This window comes from Bombus vancouverensis, unplaced genomic scaffold, assembly GCF_051014615.1.
Source record: "Bombus vancouverensis nearcticus unplaced genomic scaffold, iyBomVanc1_principal scaffold0039, whole genome shotgun sequence".
Lineage (NCBI taxonomy): Eukaryota > Metazoa > Arthropoda > Insecta > Hymenoptera > Apidae > Bombus > Bombus vancouverensis.
The window spans coordinates 397,161-418,573 of NW_027468930.1; the positions used below are offsets into that span (position 1 = coordinate 397,161).

A 21,413-nucleotide genomic window follows, 5' to 3' on the forward strand; every position below is an offset into this window, starting at 1 on the left:
AGTCAGTGGCAAATGAGAATTCAAACGGGATGCATCGAAAGGTTCAGACGAATAAAATCAAAGTCGCTTAGTCTAACGAGTACATCGAGAAATATCATAAAATCGGGTCAAATTACTGTAACAAACTAATTTTATCATCGTTAAATCATTTGTGACGTATTCATTATAACTTTAAATATCGTTAAATATACACGTTTATATTAACCGTGTTAATTCAAAGTTAAAATCATTTGAACTATCTCTGTTATTCTAAACGAAACAGGGGAACGACTAATTCGCGGCGTCGATTATCATAATCGTAGCAAAAATTTACGTCTCCCGCTCACACGTTTCCCTCGCGATCGCGTCTCTACGCGAACGGTCGTTCTCGATTTGGTCCTTCGAGCCGGATCACGAGCATTGGACGATCAAGTGAACAGAGATACAGCAGTAAATCATACAGTGCCACATGATCACATCATCATCAGCATCGCAGCAATCGTTAGCGGCGAACCTCGCGCCAACAACTAGAGGGTCAACTTCCGCAAGGAAATGTCTTGCACGTCAAATCGGACACACACGGTGACGAGCAACGTTTCAATTCGCGACAACAAGGTATGTTCGTTCATTGTATTTTCTTTACAATCCGCTATAACATTTTTTTCATCTTTATTTTTACACTGCGATTTAAGGCAAGAAAAATGATTGAAAGTTTCTTTTGTTCTTGTTTCAAATCATTTTTCCTTCTTAAAAAGGATTTTAAGAAAGATGAAAAATATATTTTTCTCAAAGTATGATAGCGTTTGTGATAGATCATGTATGATCTTGTCCTTTCTTTGCAATGCTATATCTAGTGTCCTTAAATGTTCCATATCTTTTCATTTACTTATACTCTCATCTTATTCTTCTGGTCTGAAAGTATAACTGTTACAGCTTTTAATGGTGTTTTATATATATATATATATATATATATATATACATACACACACACACTCATATATATATATTTATTTAAATATAATTAATTTATATTAAATTATTTTTTCTTTATTAAAATTTTAATTAATAATTAATCTTTCTATTGTAAATAAAATATTTTTATTTAAACTAAAATTTTTTAATAAAATTTATATATATATATATATTTATATTCATATTTATATATTTTTTATCCTATATTTATCTATTTTTTATTCTAATTTAAAACTTATTAACAATATTATTATATATATTTTATTTATAAAAAATTTAATTTTAATTAAAATTTTATTCTCTCCGTTTATTACGCCCCAAGGCTTACTGTAGGCCGTGTTCCTAACCGTCGCAAACAGATCGTCTTACATGACCGTCGAGATATACACAAAGTAGCGATAAACGCATAGTTGTCGTCAAGCAGCGAGTTCCAGAAACATCTATTCGCCTTCGGTGCGTTATTTTATCCGCATAAAGAAAGAAGCTGGTATACGTGATCATAGGCGCGAACGGTGGCGTGATCCGAGCGTAGTGGGGGTCGTATCTCAGAGAAGACAAAGGACAAAATGGGGAAGGGCAGTCAGTGGCAAATGAGAATTCAAACGGGATGCATCGAAAGGTTCAGACGAATAAAATCAAAGTCGCTTAGTCTAACGAGTACATCGAGAAATATCATAAAATCGGGTCAAATTACTGTAACAAACTAATTTTATCATCGTTAAATCATTTGTGACGTATTCATTATAACTTTAAATATCGTTAAATATACACGTTTATATTAACCGTGTTAATTCAAAGTTAAAATCATTTGAACTATCTCTGTTATTCTAAACGAAACAGGGGAACGACTAATTCGCGGCGTCGATTATCATAATCGTAGCAAAAATTTACGTCTCCCGCTCACACGTTTCCCTCGCGATCGCGTCTCTACGCGAACGGTCGTTCTCGATTTGGTCCTTCGAGCCGGATCACGAGCATTGGACGATCAAGTGAACAGAGATACAGCAGTAAATCATACAGTGCCACATGATCACATCATCATCAGCATCGCAGCAACCGTTAGCGGCGAACCTCGCGCCAACAACTAGAGGGTCAACTTCCGCAAGGAAATGTCTTGCACGTCAAATCGGACACACACGGTGACGAGCAACGTTTCAATTCGCGACAACAAGGTATGTTCGTTCATTGTATTTTCTTTACAATCCGCTATAACATTTTTTTCATCTTTATTTTTACACTGCGATTTAAGGCAAGAAAAATGATTGAAAGTTTCTTTTGTTCTTGTTTCAAATCATTTTTCCTTCTTAAAAAGGATTTTAAGAAAGATGAAAAATATATTTTTCTCAAAGTATGATAGCGTTTGTGATAGATCATGTATGATCTTGTCCTTTCTTTGCAATGCTATATCTAGTGTCCTTAAATGTTCCATATCTTTTCATTTACTTATACTCTCATCTTATTCTTCTGGTCTGAAAGTATAACTGTTACAGCTTTTAATGGTGTTTTGTTTTTATCTCTTGAATATGAGGTGGAATGGTGTAATAGGTACTGAAGTACACTAGGTGATATTTAACCAATAATGTTTATTAAACAGATAACAACAACTGACAATTTGCAAATAACATCGGCTGATTCTTAACGATTATTATACTTACTTGATTAGGAAAACAAATAATTGAATATCCATATACAAATTTAAATATATTATTGACATCATTATATTTTATATATTTAATTTTATCATTTTTTATAAATAATATTTGAGATATATTATTAAAAAAAAATAATTAGTTAATGAACTTGAATAAGTATATGACTTGAAATCATATTATAGAAATAAAATTTTCCATTAACTTTAAATAAACAATTATCTAATTATAAATTAAAATTTAATTATATAATTAAATTATTATAATTATTAAACATAAATAATTTATTTAAATTCTAAATTTAATGCACTAATTTGCTAATATAATCAAAATTATTAATTAAAGTTAATAATATAATTTAATTAAAAATTATAGTCCTTTCGTACAAATAATTTATTTATTTTTATAGATAGAAACCAATCTGACTCACGTCGATTTGAACTCAAATCATGTAAGATTTTAAAAGTCGAACAGACTTAATTATTAAACTTCTGCATTTAAAATTTATCTTAATTCAACATCGAGGTCGCAATCATCTTTATTAATATGATCTTTAAAAAGATATTACGCTGTTATCCCTAAGGTAATTTATTCTTTTAATTTATAATACAAGATCATTAATTATTCTTTAATTGAGGTTTATATGTAAAATAAAGTTTTATAAATTTACTAATCCTCCCAATTAAATATTTATATTTAAAAAATTTAAAATCTAATATATATATAGATATAAAATGCTATAGGGTCTTATCGTCCCATAAATATATTTTAGCATTTTTACTAAAAATTTAAATTAATTATATATATATGAGACAGTATATATCTCATTAATTCTTTCATTCTAGTTTTTAATTAAAAAACAATTGATTATGCTACCTTTGTACAGTCAATTATACTGCAGCCATTAAATAATTAAATCATTGGGCAGATAGACTTAAAATTAAAATCAATAAGCCATGTTTTTGATAAACAGGTGAATATATTTAATTTGCCTAATTCCTTATATATATATATATATTTCAAAATTTATTAAAAAATAAAAATTTTAAACATAAAATATTACTAATATAATCATTATACTTAATTTAAATAAATTATAAATTATTTTTTTTAATAAATATATATTATTCAATTTTATATAAATTTCTTAAATTTTTAAAATAAAATCTTTAAATTATTAAGTATTTATTAATAAAAATTATTACTAAATCAATATAATTATAATATAAATTTTTAAATAATAATAATAATAATTTAATTATATATTTAAATTTATAGATTATCCTATAAATTTTTTATATAAAAATAAAAAAATTATAAAATAAATTCTTTATATTTTTTATATATAAATTAAATTCATTAAAAAAAAACTAGATATAAAAAAATCGATTAACATTTAATTTCTAAATATATATTATAATTTTTTATTCAACAAAAACATAATTATATATTTAACTCTTTTTCTTTCGAGAATAATAAAATTATTAAATTATATTAATTAACCCTGATACAAAAGGTACAAAATTTATTTTACTTAATTAATTCTTTAAAATTTCATTCACATTACTAAATCTATAAATCATTATATTATTTCATAAATTATTACTTTAACAATTATTTATTATACAACTTTACAAAAATATAATTTAATAAATTTTAAACTAAAATATTAAATTTATTATTTAAAAAAAATTCAATTTAAATAATTTTCATTAAAAACGAAATATTATAAAAACTAATTTTTTATCTAAAAACATTTTCCAATATTTTTACTATGTTACGACTTATTCCACAAATGAAATTGACGGGCAATTTGTACACTTTTCAAAACTATTTTCAAATTAATTAATTTATTAATTTTACTTTTGAATCCTCTTTCAAATTAATATTAAAATATAATTATTAAAAAATTAAATTTATTATAACTCATAAATTCTTAAATATACTACATTTTGATTTGAATTAAAATTTTGTATTAAATTTTTATTAAAATTAATTTTATATAATAATATACAACAATACATAAACATCTACTTAAGTTTATCTTATCGTGGATTATCAAATTAAACTACAAGTTTCTCTAATAAGAATGAAAAGCCGCCATATAATTCAATTTTAATGATTCAACATTTAATAATAAATCTAATATTATTATTTTATATAATAGGGTATCTAATCCTAGTTTATTATTTTATCTTATTATTTTTATAAATATAAAATTTAATTTTATTATAAATTAAATTTCACCTAAAATATATAATTTTTATTAAATAAAATATATTTAAATATTTATTTATATAAACATAAATTAATAAAATTAACTTACAATTTTAGTTTAACCGCTATTGCTGGCACTAAATTAATCATTATTTATTTTCTTTTCTAAATTTAACTTTCATTAATTATTTAAATTTAATTATTAAAATATAATAAATATTTAATTAAATTATTATTTATTAATACAAAAATATAATTAATTTAAAAATCATTATAAAATTTATTTTATATTATTAATATTATTAATTCTATTAAAATCAAAATTTAATATGCAAACTACATTAAATATAATTTTTTTAAAAAATTTGATTTTACTATATTTATATATATATATATGTTTATATTTATATATTATTTAATTATTTATATTATTTTTAATTTTATTTTATTATTTTTTTTATAAAATTTTAAATAATAATTAATCTTTTTATTGTAAATAAAATATTTTAATTTAAACTAAAATTTTTTAATTAATATTTTTTAATTTATAAATATAAATTTTAATTTTTATTAAAAATTTATTTTTTATTTTTTTTATATTTTCTATTCAATCCAAAATTAATCAATGATGCTATTATAAATATTCTATTTATAAAAATTTTAACTATAAATATATATATATATATATATACACACACAAATATTATACATATATTCATATTCATTTTAACACTATAGATTAGTATCTATCGTATAAATTTAATTTCTCAAAAATTTAATTTTTTATATTTTCTTTTCAATCCAAAGCTAATCAATGATGCTATTATAAATATTCTATTTATAAAAATTTTAGCTATAAATATAAACATAATACTCATATTCATTTTAACACTATAGATTAGTATCTATCGTCTAAATTTAATTTCTCAAAAATTTAATTTTTTATATTTTCTTTTCAATCCAAAGCTAATCAATGCTGCTATTATAAATATTCTATTTATAAAAATTTTAGCTATAAATATATATATATATACACACACACAAATATTTTACATATATTATTTACTCATATTCATTTTAACACTATAGATTAGTATCTATCGTATAAATTTAATTTCTCAAAAATTTAATTTTTTATATTTTCTTTTCAATCCAAAGTTAATCAATGATGCTATTATAAATATTCTATTTATAAAAATTTTAGCTATAAATATATATATATATACACAAATATTATACATATATTATTTACTCATATTCATTTTAACACTATAGATTAGTATCTATCGTATAAATTTAATTTCTCAAAAATTTAATTTTTTATATTTTCTTTTCAATCCAAAGCTAATCAATGATGCTATTATAAATATTCTATTTATAAAAATTTTAGTTACAAATATATATATATACACACACAAATATTATACATATATTATTTACTCATATTCATTTTAACACTATAGATTAGTATCTATCGTATAAATTTAATTTCTCAAAAATTTAATTTTTTATATTTTCTTTTCAATCCAAAGCTAATCAATGATGCTATTATGAATATTCTATTTATAAAAATTTTAGCTATAAATATATATATATATACACACACAAATATTATACATATATTATTTACTCATATTCATTTTAACACTATAGATTAGTATCTATCGTGTAAATTTAATTTCTCAAAAATTTAATTTTTTATATTTTCTTTTCAATTCCAAAGCTAATCAATGATGCTATCATAAATATTCTATTTATAAAAATTTTAGCTATATATATATATATATACACACACACAAATATTATACATATATTATTTACTCATATTCATTTTAACACTATAGATTAGTATTTATCGTATAAATTTAATTTCTCAAAAATTTAATTTTTTATATTTTCTATTCAATCCAAATCTATATATTTATCTATATATTATATAATATCTATACCTCGACGATACTCAGATTATCCTGATTCTTACTATTGTTGAAATTTAATTTCATCAATTGGAGCAATAATTTCAATAAATAGAATATTATTTTTTATTTTTATTATTTTTGAAAGATTAATTTCAAAACGATTAATTATATTTAAATTTCATCAATCTTCTCTAGAATGATTAAATAACTATCCTCCTTTAGATCACTCAATTATTGAAATTCCTTTAATTACAAATAATAAAATCAAAAATATTTTTAATAAATAAAGTTTATAAATTTAAAAATAAATAATTTATTTAATATATTAAAATTATTAATATGGCAGATTAGTGCTTTGAATTTAATATTCAATAATAAAGATTTTTATCTTTTATTAATAAACTAATTTAATATAATTATAATTATGAATTTCAAATTCAAATAAATTTTAATTATTAAAAATTTCTACATGAAATATAATAACATTCCAAGATTCAAATTCTTTTTATTCTGATAATTTAATTTCATTTCATAATTTAATTATAATAATAATAATAATAATTATTTCTTTATCAACATTTTTTATTATAGATTTTATATATAATAACTTTTTAAATTTAACTTTATTAAAAAATCATACAATTGAAATTATTTGAACTTTAACTCCTATAATTATTTTAATAATTATTTGTTTTCCATCCTTAAAAATTTTATATTATATTGATGAAATTATAAATCCTTATTTTTCTATTAAAGCTATTGGCCATGAATGATATTGATCTTGTGAATATCCAGAATTTAATAATTAAGAATTTGATTCATATATATTAAATTATGAACTAATAAATCAATTTCGATTATTATAAACTGATAATCGATTAATTATTCCATTTAAAATTTCCATACGAATAATTATTTCTTCATTAGATGTTATTCATTCATGAACTATTCCATCATTAGGAATTAAAGTAGATGCTATTCCTGGTCGAATTAATCAATTAAATTTATTTTGTATTCGTCCAGGAATTTATTTTGGACAATGCTCTGAAATTTGTGGAATAAATCATAGATTTATACCTATTATATTAGAAAGAACTTCTTATGCATTATTTATAAATTGAATTAAAAATAAAATTTGAAAAATTAGTTAATTTAAATAACATTATATTGTCATTCTAAAATTAATATTTTATTATTATTTTTCTATCATTAGAAGTCAGAAATAAAGAATTGATCTTTTAAATCAATTATAGTAATTAAAATTTACTTCTAATGAATACCACAAATAATACCTATTAATTGATTAGTTATCTTTATAATATGTTTATTTACTATTATAATTTTAATAAATTCATTTTTATTATATATTATCATAAAAAATATTTATAATATAAATAATAATAATAATAATAATAATAATTTAATTAAAAAATGAAAATGATTATGATAAACAATTTATGTGAAATATTTGATCCTTCAATTAATAATTATATTCAATTAAATTGAATTTTTATAATTTTACCAATTATTTTATTTCCAAATTCATATTGATTAATTCCTTCGCGAATTTTAATAATTTTTAAATTATTTATTGAATATTTATTTAATGAATTTAAAATAATTATAACTAATAAATATTCGATAAATATTTTTTCATTCTTAAGAATTATAATTTATATTATAATATTAAATTTATTTAGATTAATTCCTTATACCTTTACATCAACAAGACATTTAATATTTAATCTATCAATAGCATTATCTTTATGATTAAGATTTTTAATTTACTCAATTATTAATTTTCCTATAAAAACTTTAAGACATTTAGTACCATTAAATTCTTCAAAATTTTTAATAAATTTTATAGTAATTATTGAACTTATTAGACTTTTTATTCGCCCTTGAACATTATCAATTCGTCTTTCAGCAAATTTAATTTCAAGACATCTTATTCTTATTTTACTAAGAAATTTTATAATAAACTTCATTATTTTATCACCAATAACTTTAATAATTCAAAACATATTATTAATTTTAGAAATTTCAATAGCTTTTATTCAAGCTTATGTATTCTCAATTCTATTAACATTATATTTTTCTGAATCAAATTAATGAAAAAAAATTTTCCTTTTCATATAGTTACTATTAGACCATGACCAATTATTGTTTCTTTAAATACTATAAATTTATTACTAAGAACAATTTTATGAATTTACTTAAATAATTTATTAATTATAATTTTTAATTTATTAATTTTGATTTTATCAACAATAATATGATTCCGAGATATCATTCGAGAAAGAACATTTCAAGGAATACATTCTTTTTATATTTTATCAATAATAAAATTTAGAATAATTATATTTATTATTTCTGAATTATTCTTTTTTATTTCATTTTTTTGAACATTTTTTCATAATTCAATCTCTCCTTCAATTGAAATTAATTTTATATGACCACCAAAAATAATTAAATTTTTTAATCCATTTGAAATCCCTTTATTAAACTCAATTATTTTAATTATATCAGGATTTTCAGTTACATTAAGACATTATAATATATTAAATAATAAATTTAAATCAAGAATCAAAATATTATCATCAACAATTTTTTAGGATTTTATTTTAACTTTATACAAATTTTTGAATATTATAATTAATTTTTTTGTATTAATGATAGAATTTTTGGATCTATTTTCTTTTTATCAACTGGTTTTCATGGTATTCATGTTCTTATTGGAACATTATTTTTATTATATTCTTTAATACGAATATTAAAAAATCATTTTTCAACAATTCATCACATTAATTTTGAATTTGCTATTTGATACTGACATTTTGTTGATGTAATTTGATTATTTATTTATATATTTTATTATATTATTATAAATTAAATTAACTTTAAATATATAGTATAATAAATTACATTTAATTTCCAATTAAAAAATTTAATATTAAATTAATATATTTAATTTATATAATTTATTATTTATTAATTTTTATAATTTTAATAATTATTTATTTATTAAATAAATTTTTATCAATACATAAAAAATTTAATATAGAAAAAAATCTACCTTATGAATGTGGATTTAATCCTATTACAAAAATAAATATTCCATTTTCATTACCATTTTATTTAATTTCATTAACATTTTTAATTTTTGATGTAGAAATTATTTTATTAATCCCATTAATCTCATATATCAAAACATTAAATTTTTTTTATTTATTTATTTTAATAATGTTTTTATTTGTAATATTAATTTTTTCATTAATTATAGAATGATCATGTAATTATTTAAATTGAATATTTTAAATTACTTTAATTAAAATTTTTAATAATATAAGGATTTAAAAATAAATCAATCTTTAAGCCGAAATTAAAAGTAAATTTTACTTCTTATATTAATTTAAATTTATAAAATAAAATAAATTTTAAATTGAAGCCAAATTAGAGGCATTTTATTGTTAATAAAATAATTGAATCTAAAAATTCCAATTTATTAATATATATATATATATATAAATTAAAAAATTTATTAAAAAATACTTAAAACTTAAAATTTTAATTCAATTTATATAGTTTAAATAAAACATTATACTTTCAATATAAAATCATTAATCAATAAAAATTAATTATAAATAGAAATAATTTAATAAAGCTTCTAACTTTAATTTTGATTTAATATATCATTATTTCATAAAAATAACAACAACAATAATAATAATAATAAATTTATAATTATATATATATTATTATTTAAAAATTTAAAAAAATTTCCATAATATTTTCAATATTATGCTCTAATATAAGCTATTTAAATTCTTTAATAATTTTTATTTTTTATTATTATTATTATATTTATTTTTATATATATAAATATAAATATTAAATTAAAACTATAAAAATTAATAAATATAAATACAATAATAATAATAAAGAAATTTTAATTATAAAATTAATTTCTATTAAATCACAAATATATCTTATAATTTTTCCTAAAAATTTTTCTAAAAAACCTTTCTCAAAATAAAATTCATAATAAATTATTTTATTTATCAATTTATTAATAAATAACTTATAAAAAAACTCTATTATAAAAAATCTTTTAAAAAACATTTTTCTTTTTTTTAAAAAATTTATATTAATTATTAATATTGAAAATATTAATCCTAATAAAATCATTTTAAATACAAAATATTTATAAATATAAATTAAATTAATATTTAAATAATAAAAAAAATATTAAAAATAAATTTTCTTAAAATTAATATTATAATTAAAATTATTGACAAAACTATAATTATAACACAATCTTCTCTTAAATATATTAAATTTATTATATAATTATTATTTGTTATTATAAATAATAAACGAAAAGAATAAGATACAGTAAAAATAGTTCCAAAAATTAAATTCATTATTCTAAAAATTCTTTTAATATTCAAAAAATAAAATTCAACAATTAAATCCTTAGAATAAAATCCAACTAAAAATGGAAAACCACATAACATTATTAATGAAAATATTAAAAATATCCTCTTTAAAGGATACACAAAAAATATACCTGAATAAAAACGAAAATTTTGAATACCATTTATGTAATGAATTAATCTTCCTACACATATAAATATTATAGACTTAAAAAATGCATGAATAAATAAATGTAAAAATGTTAGATCTGTTATTCCTAATGAATAAATTCTTATTATAAAACCTAATTGTCTTAATGTTGATAAAGCAACAATTTTTTTAAAATCTATTTCAAAATTAGCCATAATTCCTGAAACCAATATTGATATTCTTGAAATTATTAAAATAAATCTCTTATATTTTAAATCAATTATCATCTCATAATTAATTAGCAAATAAATACCAGCAGTAACTAAAGTAGAAGAATGAACTAATGAAGAAACAGGAGTTGGTGCTATTATTGCAGCTGGTAATCAAATTATAAATATTAATTGAGCTCTTTTTGTAAACACTATTAAAAAAAATATAATTAAAATTAAAAAATTTATTTTGTATAATATTAAATTTCATCTTCCAAAAATTACTATAAAAGAAATAATTATTAATAATCTACAATCCCCTAAGCGATTTAAAATTATAGTCATTATCCCAGAATTTAATGATAAAAATTTTTGATAATAAATAATTAAACAATAAGAAATTAATCCTAACCCATCTCAACCTAATAACAAAGTTAATATATTTGGTCTTAAAATTAAAAAAATTATTGAAATCAAAAATATTAATATTAAATAATAAAATCGATTAATTAAATACTTATTATTCAAATTTATATATCTAACTCTATAAAATAAAATAAATGAACTAATTAATATGACTAAAAATACAAATATCAATAACTTGAATCTAAATATAAAAATTAAATTTATTTTTATAGAATTAATATTAAAAATTAATCATTCAAAAATAAATAATTTATTAATAAATAAAATATAAAAACTAAAAAATATAAAAATAAAACTTATAGCTATTAAAATAATTCCAGAAATAATTATTTTCATTAAATTTAAAATATAAATTTATATATCATTGAAATCACAATTCAATATTTTAATTAAACTATTTAAATAATATAATAATTTAAAAATAAAAATATTTAAAGGTAAAATATGTAATATTAACCTTAAATAATTTATTAAATAACTATTTATTAAATTTATTTTTGAATAAAAAATTTTTCCGTATTGTATAAATCTAAATAAATAAATTGAATAAATAAATCTCAATAAACAATAAAAAATTAAAAATATGAATAAATATTTACATCAACCAACTAATCTTATTAATAAAAAAATCTCACTAACTATATTTAAAGATAATGGAGCTCCAGAATTATAAATACATATTAAAAATCATATTATTGTTATTGAAGGTATAAAATTAATTATTCCTTTATTAACAAAAATAATTCGTGTCCTAGTTTGGCTGTAAATTATATTTACCAAATAAAATAAGCCCGATGAGACTAAACCGTGAGAAATTATCATGACTAAACCACCAAGAATTCTAATTTTTTTTCCTACTAATAAACCCAAAGATATGATACCTATATGAACTACAGAAGAAAGAGCAATAATTAATTTCATGTCAAACTGAAATAAACATATAAATCTTAAAACAATTATTCCTAAAAAATTAATTATAAACAAATGAAATTTTATGAACTTAAATATTCTTTTAAAAATTAATAAAAAACGCAATATTCCATATCTACCTAATTTTAATATAACTGAAGCTAAAATTATTGATCTAAAAAATGAAGCTTCAACATGAGCTTTAATTAATCAACCATGTAATATATATATAGGAATTTTTACTAAAAATGATGATAATAAATATAAAAAACCGAATTTATCAAATTTTAATAACAAAATTTCTAATATTAAAAAATTAATTCTATCACTAAAATTTATTAATTTGAAAATCAAATATAATATAGGTAGAGAAAAAACTAATGTATAAAATATTAAATAAAATGCAGACAAAACTCGATCTTCTGAATAACCTCATTCTATAACTATATAAAAAATTAATAATAATCTTAATTCATATATAAAATAAAATATTAATAAATCTATACATATAAAATTTATCAGCATAAAAAATATTAGAACTAAATTTAAAAATAAACAATTTTTTTATATTCTTTTAAATTTAAAAAAATTACACCAAATACTCAAAATATTATTAAAATTAAATAATTTGAATAATAATTATTCCCTAACCCTCCGATCAAATAAATTCATTTTAATCAATTCATATTTATTAAAAAATTTAATCTCAATAAAAATATTAAATTTCTTAACATAAAAAAATTCACAAATTTAAACAAAATGATAATAATAACCACAATTGTAATTTCATTCATTATAAAATTAAATTTAAAACGTTAATTTTTTGATGACCATATTCATAATTCAATCTTACTAACAAAGATAAACCTATTACTCCTTCACAAACAGAATAAATTAAATAAATTAAATAAATTCACCTATTTAAATCAATTAAAATTATATAAAATAAAATGACTGAAATTAAATATTCTAATCCAATTAAGAAAGTTAAAAAATAAATATTATTATTTAATAAAATAACTAAAATTAAAAAAATAAAATTAAAAACAATAAATTCTATAATAAATTTAATATTAAAAATTTTATAAATTAAATTTTTTAACTAATATTAAATTTCAAAAAAATTTTATAAAAATATCTATAATTCCCAAAATTATAATTTTAATTTAAACTATTTTTTGATAATTAAAATCATATAAAATAAAATAACTAAAATTAAATATTCTATCCAATTAAAAAAAATTAAAAAATAAATATAATTACTTAATAAAATTAAAATTAAAAAAAAAAATAAAATTATAAAAAATAAATTACAAAATAAATTTATTACTAAAAAATTTATTAAATTAAATTTTTTAAATACTAAATTTCAAAAAAATTTTATAAAAATATCTATAATTCCCAAAATTATTATTTTAATTTAAACTATTTTTTGACAATTTAAATTATAGTTATATAGTTTAATAAAAACATTAATTTTGTAAATTAAAAATTTAAAAATATTAATATAACTATAAAATAATTTAAAAATTTATTTATAATTAATGAAAACTTTAATAATTATTTATTTTTTTTTATTTATAAATTTAAGAATTAATTTAATTTTAATCTTAAACTATTTTTATATAAATACATTTATATCTCCAATAAAACAAATATTATATTTAATTTTTTATATTATTTTTATAACAATAAACATCATAACTTACAAACAAATAATCTCATTAAACTTATATATTTTATTAATTATTTTTATTAGAGGAATTTTAATTTTATTTTCTTATTTCATTAGATTAATTAATAACCCTATAAAAAAAAACAATTATTTTAATTTATTTTATTTAAACTTAATTTTTTTTATAACTTTTTTATTTTTAATAAATAATTATAAAATAAACTTAAAAATATTAAATTTTAATTATAACAAAAATAATAAAATATATAATATTAAAAAATTATATTTAAAACCAAATTATTGAATTCTTTTAATATTTATTATTTTTTTAATTATTATATTATTAATTATAACAAAAATTTGTTTTATTAAAAATAAAAACTTACGAGCAAAAAAATGAAAAAAATAATTTCATCAATTTATAAAATTCATATATTAAATTTACCATTATCATTTATTAATTTACCGACCCCAATTAATATTAATTATTTATGAAATTTTGGGTCAATACTTGGAATATTTTTAATAATTCAAATTATTTCAGGATTATTTTTATCAATACATTATTGCCCAAATATTAATATTGCTTTTAATAGAATTTCAAACATCATAAAAGATATAAATTCAGGATGATTAATTCGATTAATTCATATAAATGGTGCATCATTTTATTTTTTTATTATATATTTACATATTGCACGAAATATATTTTACTATTCATTTAAATTATATCAAGTTTGAATAATTGGTGTTTCAATTTTATTTTTATCAATAGGAACAGCATTTCTTGGTTATGTTTTACCATGAGGTCAAATATCTTTTTGAGGAGCAATGGTTATTACAAATTTAATTTCGGCTATTCCGTATATTGGACAATTTACAGTAGAGTGAATTTGAGGAGGATTCTCAATTAACAATGATACATTAAACCGATTTTATTCATTTCATTTTATTTTACCATTTTTAATTTTAATAATAGTATTTATACATTTAATTATTCTTCATATTACAGGATCTTCAAATCCTATTCATTCAAAAATAAATATTTACAAAATTAACTTTCATCCATATTTTTCAATTAAAGATTTAATTACAATAATATTAACTTTCATACTATTTATACTTATTAATTTACAAATACCTTATATATTAGGAGATCCAGATAATTTTAAAATAGCAAATCCAATAATTACCCCAATTCATATTAAACCTGAATGATACTTTTTATTTGCATATTCAATTCTACGAACAATTCCCAATAAATTAGGAGGAGTAATTATACTTTTTATATCAATTTTTATTTTATATTTAATTCCATTAATTAACTCAAATAACTTAAAAAATAATAAATTTTATTTTATTAATAAAATTTTTTATTGATGATTTATTAATATCTTTATTATACTAACTTGACTTGGAAAACAAATAATTGAATATCCTTACACAAATTTAAATATATTATTTACATTATTATATTTTATATATTTAATTTTATCATTTTCAATAAATAATATTTGAGATATACTTCTTAAAAAAAAATAATTAGTTAATGAACTTGAAAAAGTATATGATTTGAAATCATACTATAGAAATAAAATTTTCTATTAACTTTTAATTAATAAAAACACATAAATAAAAATTTATTAAATTAAAATAAAATTTATTTAAAATTACATGTATATATATATATTATTAAATTACCTACAATTAAAATTAAAATTTTAAATATTATTATCATTATTTAAATAATTAAATTTATTAAAATAAAAAATTCTTATATTTTAAAAATAAAAACTTAAATAAATATTTAATCTTTATCAATTTCTTAAATTAAAAAATTTTTTAAATAAAATTAAAATACAATTAAAACAATTAACTCTTTTATTAAATATACATATATTAAATATATCAAAATTAACACCAATAATTCAATCCAACATATTATTATTAATTTATCGTACCGAATTCGTGGTAAAACCCCACGAATTATAATTAATAAAATTAAATGAAAAAAATAAATTATTATAAATCTTAAAGATCATCAATTTATACCAAAAAATATTATTGTTAACAATAATCTTATAAACATAATATTTATATATTCGGATAAAAAAATTAATACAAATAATCTTATATAATATTCAACATTAAAACCAGAAACTAACTCAGACTCTCCTTCAATTAAATCAAAAGGAACTCGATTTAAATCAATTAATGACCTAATAATAAAAATAATATATAAAGGATACACAAAAATAAAAAAATACACATTATATTGAAATTTTAAAAATATAAAAAAAGAATAATTTTCAATTAAAATTATTAATAAAAAAAAATTAAAAATAATAAAATCTCAAATGAAATTATCTGAGAGATAGAACGTAATGAACCTAAAATTGAATAATTACATAAAGATACCCAACCAATAATTATAATTGGATAAACTATTAAACTTAAAATTAATATTAAAAAAATAATTCTATAATCAATAAAAAAAAAAGAATATATTCAAGGATAAATAAACCACAATATAAAAGATAAAAAAAATATAATTATTGGTCTATATAAATATAAATTATTAAAATTTAAAAAAAAAATTCTTTAACTAACAATTTTAAAGCATCTCTAAAAGGTTGAAACAAACCTTTTATTAATAACTTATTTGGACCTTTTCGTAATTGAATATAGCCTAATATTTTACGTTCAAATAAAGTTAAAAAGGCTACTCTAATTAAAATTATTAATATCATTAATAAAACATTTAAAAAAAAAATTATTATATATTATAATTTTATTATAATTTATTTAAATTCTAAATTTAATGCACTAATTGTTGTTACAAATTTAATTTCAGCTATTCCATATGTTGGACAATTTACAGTAGAATGAATTTGAGGAGGATTCTCAATTAATAATGATACATTAAATCGATTTTATTCATTTCATTTTATTTTACCATTTTTAATCTTAATAATAGTATTAATACATTTAATTATTCTTCATATTACAGGATCTTCAAATCCTATTCATTCAAAAATAAATATTTACAAAATTAACTTTCACCCATATTTTTCAATTAAAGATTTAATTACAATAATATTAACTTTCATACTATTTATACTTATTAATTTACAAATACCTTATATATTAGGAGATCCAGATAATTTTAAAATAGCAAATCCAATAATTACCCCAATTCATATTAAACCTGAATGATACTTTTTATTTGCATATTCAATTCTACGAACAATTCCCAATAAATTAGGAGGAGTAATTATACTTTTTATATCAATTTTTATTTTATATTTAATTCCATTAATTAACTCAAATAACTTAAAAAATAATAAATTTTATTTTATTAATAAAATTTTTTATTGATGATTTATTAATATCTTTATTATACTAACTTGACTTGGAAAACAAATAATTGAATATCCTTACACAAATTTAAATATATTATTTACATTATTATATTTTATATATTTAATTTTATCATTTTCAATAAATAATATTTGAGATATACTTCTTAAAAAAAAATAATTAGTTAATGAACTTGAAAAAGTATATGATTTGAAATCATACTATAGAAATAAAATTTTCTATTAACTTTTAATTAATAAAAACACATAAATAAAAATTTATTAAATTAAAATAAAATTTATTTAGAATTACATGTATATATATATATTATTAAATTACCTACAATTAAAATTAAAATTTTAAATATTATTATCATTATTTAAATAATTAAATTTATTAAAATAAAAAATTCTTATATTTTAAAAATAAAAACTTAAATAAATATTTAATCTTTATCAATTTCTTAAATTAAAAAATTTTTTAAATAAAATTAAAATACAATTAAAACAATTAACTCTTTTATTAAATATACATATATTAAATATATCAAAATTAACACCAATAATTCAATCCAACATATTATTATTAATTTATCGTACCGAATTCGTGGTAAAACCCCACGAATTATAATTAATAAAATTAAATGAAAAAAATAAATTATTATAAATCTTAAAGATCATCAATTTATACCAAAAAATATTATTGTTAACAATAATCTTATAAACATAATATTTATATATTCGGATAAAAAAATTAATACAAATAATCTTATATAATATTCAACATTAAAACCAGAAACTAACTCAGACTCTCCTTCAATTAAATCAAAAGGAACTCGATTTAAATCAATTAATGACCTAATAATAAAAATAATATATAAAGGATACACAAAAATAAAAAAATACACATTATATTGAAATTTTAAAAATATAAAAAAAGAATAATTTTCAATTAAAATTATTAATAAAAAAAAATTAAAAATAATAAAATCTCAAATGAAATTATCTGAGAGATAGAACGTAATGAACCTAAAATTGAATAATTACATAAAGATACCCAACCAATAATTATAATTGGATAAACTATTAAACTTAAAATTAATATTAAAAAAATAATTCTATAATCAATAAAAAAAAAAGAATATATTCAAGGATAAATAAACCACAATATAAAAGATAAAAAAAATATAATTATTGGTCTATATAAATATAAATTATTAAAATTTAAAAAAAAAATTCTTTAACTAACAATTTTAAAGCATCTCTAAAAGGTTGAAACAAACCTTTTATTAATAACTTATTTGGACCTTTTCGTAATTGAATATAGCCTAATATTTTACGTTCAAATAAAGTTAAAAAGGCTACTCTAATTAAAATTATTAATATCATTAATAAAACATTTAAAAAAAAAATTATTATATATTATAATTTTATTATAATTTATTTAAATTCTAAATTTAATGCACTAATTGTTGTTACAAATTTAATTTCAGCTATTCCATATATTGGACAATTTACAGTAGCGTGAATCTGAGGAGGATTCTCAATTAACAATGATACATTAAACCGATTTTATTCATTTCATTTTATTTTACCATTTTTAATCTTAATAATAGTATTAATACATTTAATTATTCTTCATATTACAGGATCTTCAAATCCTATTCATTCAAAAATAAATATTTACAAAATTAACTTTCACCCATATTTTTCAATTAAAGATTTAATTACAATAATATTAACTTTCATACTATTTATACTTATTAATTTACAAATACCTTATATATTAGGAGATCCAGATAATTTTAAAATAGCAAATCCAATAATTACCCCAATTCATATTAAACCTGAATGATACTTTTTATTTGCATATTCAATTCTACGAACAATTCCCAATAAATTAGGAGGAGTAATTATACTTTTTATATCAATTTTTATTTTATATTTAATTCCATTAATTAACTCAAATAACTTAAAAAATAATAAATTTTATTTTATTAATAAAATTTTTTATTGATGATTTATTAATATCTTTATTATACTAACTTGACTTGGAAAACAAATAATTGAATATCCTTACACAAATTTAAATATATTATTTACATTATTATATTTTATATATTTAATTTTATCATTTTCAATAAATAATATTTGAGATATACTTCTTAAAAAAAAATAATTAGTTAATGAACTTGAAAAAGTATATGATTTGAAATCATACTATAGAAATAAAATTTTCTATTAACTTTTAATTAATAAAAACACATAAATAAAAATTTATTAAATTAAAATAAAATTTATTTAAAATTACATGTATATATATATATTATTAAATTACCTACAATTAAAATTAAAATTTTAAATATTATTATCATTATTTAAATAATTAAATTTATTAAAATAAAAAATTCTTATATTTTAAAAATAAAAACTTAAATAAATATTTAATCTTTATCAATTTCTTAAATTAAAAAATTTTTTAAATAAAATTAAAATACAATTAAAACAATTAACTCTTTTATTAAATATACATATATTAAATATATCAAAATTAACACCAATAATTCAATCCAACATATTATTATTAATTTATCGTACCGAATTCGTGGTAAAACCCCACGAATTATAATTAATAAAATTAAATGAAAAAAATAAATTATTATAAATCTTAAAGATCATCAATTTATACCAAAAAATATTATTGTTAACAATAATCTTATAAACATAATATTTATATATTCGGATAAAAAAATTAATACAAATAATCTTATATAATATTCAACATTAAAACCAGAAACTAACTCAGACTCTCCTTCAATTAAATCAAAAGGAACTCGATTTAAATCAATTAATGACCTAATAATAAAAATAATATATAAAGGATACACAAAAATAAAAAAATACACATTATATTGAAATTTTAAAAATATAAAAAAAGAATAATTTTCAATTAAAATTATTAATAAAAAAAAATTAAAAATAATAAAATCTCAAATGAAATTATCTGAGAGATAGAACGTAATGAACCTAAAATTGAATAATTACATAAAGATACCCAACCAATAATTATAATTGGATAAACTATTAAACTTAAAATTAATATTAAAAAAATAATTCTATAATCAATAAAAAAAAAAGAATATATTCAAGGATAAATAAACCACAATATAAAAGATAAAAAAAATATAATTATTGGTCTATATAAATATAAATTATTAAAATTTAAAAAAAAAATTCTTTAACTAACAATTTTAAAGCATCTCTAAAAGGTTGAAACAAACCTTTTATTAATAACTTATTTGGACCTTTTCGTAATTGAATATAGCCTAATATTTTACGTTCAAATAAAGTTAAAAAGGCTACTCTAATTAAAATTATTAATATCATTAATAAAACATTTAAAAAAAAAATTATTATATATTATAATTTTATTATAATTTATTTAAATTCTAAATTTAATGCACTAATTGTTGTTACAAATTTAATTTCAGCTATTCCATATATTGGACAATTTACAGTAGCGTGAATCTGAG

The 21,413-nt window shown here is 16.8% G+C and overlaps 1 long non-coding RNA gene across 1 annotated transcript in view; it reads left to right on the top strand.

The window, feature by feature from the left end:
• Positions 1-1,799: 1,799 nt before the first annotated feature.
• LOC143304555 (uncharacterized) overlaps positions 1,800-21,413 on the top strand; it is a 116,688-nt gene continuing 97,074 nt past the window's right edge. Inside the window, exon 1 of the long non-coding RNA XR_013061222.1 lies at positions 1,800-2,123. This is a non-coding gene — a long non-coding RNA (uncharacterized LOC143304555). The remainder of the gene's footprint in view (positions 2,124-21,413) is intronic.